This window comes from Trichechus manatus, unplaced genomic scaffold, assembly GCF_000243295.1.
Source record: "Trichechus manatus latirostris isolate Lorelei unplaced genomic scaffold, TriManLat1.0 scaffold00011, whole genome shotgun sequence".
Taxonomy (NCBI): Eukaryota; Metazoa; Chordata; class Mammalia; order Sirenia; family Trichechidae; genus Trichechus; species Trichechus manatus.
Window position 1 is genome coordinate 5,812,382 of NW_004443947.1, and position 3,734 is coordinate 5,816,115.

Genomic DNA, 3,734 nt, shown 5'->3' on the forward strand with positions numbered 1-3,734 from the left:
GACATGTCAACACTGTCCCTTCTCAATCTTGGGTTCCCTATCACCAGCTTTCTTGTCTCCTCCTGCCTACTAGTCCTTGTCCCTGGACTGCTGTGCCTCATTAGTCCTGTTTTGTTTTATGAGGCTGTCCAATCCCTGGCTGAACGGTGAACTTCGAGAGTGACTTCACGACTGAACTAAAAGGGTGTCCGGGGTCCATACTTTCGGGGTTTCTCCAGTCAGGCCAGTAAATCTGGTCTTTTTCTTGTGAGTTAGAATTTTATTCTACATCCTTTTCCAGCTCTGTCCAGGACACTCTACTGTGATCCCAGTCAGAGAGTCAGTGGTGGTAGCCGGGCACCATCTAGCTGTACTGGACTTAGTCTGGTGGAGGCGGTGGTAGCTGTGGTTCATTAGTCCTTTGGACTAATCTTTTCCTTGTATCCTGTTCTCTTCATTCTCCCTTGCTCCCGAAGGGGTGAGGCCAGTGGAGCATCTTAGATGGCTGCTCACAGGCTTTTAAGACCCCAGATGCTACTCAACAAGGTAGAATGTAGAACATTGTCTTTATAAACTGTGTTATGCCAATTAAGCTAGATGTTCCCCGAGATGAAAGGAATTCTTAGAATTTTCTCAGTATTCTTGCATACAATTTAATGATTTCTGTCTATAGTTCCCAGAGCTTGTATTCCTTCCTTGTAAAACAAATTATGTCAACAAATGTTTGTATTTGTATAATATTTTAACATTTCCCGTGCACTTTTAATCTATTGATCTTTTTTATTTTTTACCATTTTTTAAAATTGTGGTAAATATATATGCAACAAAACATTTGCCATTTTGACATTCTTCACATGTACAATTCAGTGACATTAATTATGTTTATCATGTTTTTCAAACATCACCTTTATCCGTTTCCAAATTTTTCCAAAATTTTTTCATTAACCTTAATAGAAATTCCTTTTTCCCTTTTCCTCTCCTTCCCTCTGCCACTGGTAACCACTATTAAAATCTGATCTCTATACATTTGCCTATTCTAGATATTTCGTACATAGGGTAAGTAGGATCATACAATATTTATCTTTTTATGACTGACTTGTTTTGATCTTATGCTGCTTTTTGTCTGGACATTTACAGCATCTAATAGAGCAAGGAGCCCTGGTTGGCACAGTGGTTAAGAGCTAGGCTGTTAACTACAAGGTTGGTAGTTCGAATCCACCAGCCGCTTCTTGGAAACCCTATGGGGCACTTCTACTCTGTCCCGTAGGGTCACTATGAGTCAGAATCAACTCGACAGCAAAGGGTTTGGTTTTGGTTTAATAGAGCTAGGCTGCAGCATCACAGTTTGCCCATAGGTGGCACCAGCTCACACTTGTATTTCAACATGAAACTTCTCTGAAGGTTGAGGTTTCAGGTTATGTGGAATGAATTAGCTACATGCTTCTCTGCTTTGGGAAACTCCAAACTTACTGTCTTTCCAGTAAAAGGGAGTAGTTGAACTGGACTCTCTCTTTCCAAGGCTTTAGTTGACAGTGTGCTTTCACAGTTGAGTTATGATGTGGATTTCTCACAGGTCACTTCCCACAGCACAATTTAGCCTCTTTCAGTTACTCCTGACAGGTTGTAGTCAGCAACTATTCACAATTCTTCTCAGCTCATACGTCAGGGAAATCTCCAAGGGCAGCAAGACCCCACAATGGAATGATTTTGTTATGGAGACATGGGCGTAGCCCTCTGTAGAAAGGAATTGGCCTCCTGCCTCTGGAATGCAGTGCAGTTCCTTCCCAGCCAGGAGACAACTGCCTAAGTTGGACATTGCCCATCAACGTTGTCCAGGTAGGCAAACTCCTGGCTCCTTATAAATACTCCCTCACAGTTACAATGTTTAACAACAATTGCAAAGCAGCTTTGGGGCAAATCAGGAAACTGGCATTGGACAGCACTTTCGAACACCTCAGAAGCCAACAAACTGCCTCCATCCAGGACTGGGACTTAAATGAAGGTGAACTTCACCAGGAGCACCTTCTTCCCTATCCCCGTGCCCAGGTTGAGAAGTGGGGCTATGGTAAGTTAGAGGGCAGAGTTAGCTGATAGCCAATTTTTAATGTGGTAAATATATATATATATATAACATAACATTTACCCTTTCAACATTTTTACACATACAATTCAGTGACATTAATTATGTTCATCATGTTGTGCAACCATCACCACTATTTATTTCCACCCTTTCCCATCATCCCTAATAGGAGCTCAGTGCCCCTGAGCAGTGACAACCTCTTCCCCCTCCTCCCGCCCCTGGTAACCACTGCTGAACTTTAGACTCTATACATTTGCCTATCCTCAACATTTCATATAAGTGAAACCATACAATATTTGTCCTTTTGTGGCTGACTTATTTCCCTCAACATAATGTTTTTAAGGTTCATCCAAATTGTAGCATGCTATTGGGACTTCATTTCGCTTTATGGCAGAGTAATACTCCATTGTGTATATATATATATACATATCACATTTTATTTATCCATTCATCTGTTGGTGGACATTTAGGTTGTTTCCATATTTACACTCCTAGGTATATACCCAAAAGAATTGAAAGCAAGAACACAAACAGATACACGTACACCAATGTCTGTTGCTGATAGTCTTTTTAGTGCACTTTGGTTAGGGACCTGTCTCTTAAAGATGCTATGGAACTTTTTTGTTTGTTGTGGTAGAAAATGACATGTTAAGGCATGTCTTAATAAATGGTAAGATCCCTCTCCTACGTATTTCCTTTCTGCACCCTCTTCCCTTTTCCTGTTTGCATTGGCATGCAACCTTCTTTGCATGCAAGTTCCTATCAAACTTTCCAGTGAAGCCCGAAAAGTTCATCTATCACAGAGGAAACAATACCAGAGTGTCCTTGAAAAAGAGATTCTGTTTCACAGTTCTGGAGCATCCAGTCACCACAAAAGCTTTGATACTCTGTCTATTCATGGGAAGAGAGTTAGACGATAGAAGGGGCTCCTGAAGGGGGAAGAAAAAAACTGCTGCCATCGAGTTGATTCCAACTCATGGTGACCCTACATGACAGAGTAGAACTGCCCCATAGGGTTTCCAAGGAGTGGCTGGTGGTTTCCAACTGCTGACCTTTTGGTTAGCAGCCTGAGCTTTTAACCACTGCATCAGCAGGGCTCCAATGAATGGGAAAAACAACCTACAAATGAAGAGAGCTTTAAAGATGCATTCTAATTTGTTCAGTTATTCGTTCATTCATTCATTCAACACATCTTATCTAGCCCCTGTATGGTTTCAGGCCTGGTTTCACTGTGGGCTGAGGATTCAGAGATGGGGAGCTAAATGAATAATTTCCTTAATAAGAATCAGCACAAAGCTGGTTCCTATGAGGCAGAGGTTAAAGATGTCCCAAACGTCCAACTTTTCCAAACTGCTGTGCAACTCCATTATCTCTAACATCAACTACTCTCCCTCCCCTCGGTACTTGCCCTCCTGTCTTTGGGTTCGGTAATTCACTGCAACATCTCACAGAAACTCATGAATGGTACTTACAGTTAAGTGGTTTATTGGGAAAGTAACAGATTACAATTCAGGGTCGGGATCAACTTGGAACAGGAACAACTTAGGATACAGTTCTTTGATCAGGACAGCAACTTCTCAGCCATCTCCACAAGCAGGCTTTGCTTTTGGCCTCTTACCGCTGGGCCCTGTTAGCTCCATGAGTCGGCAAGCCCCACTGCAACTGTCTCTCGCCA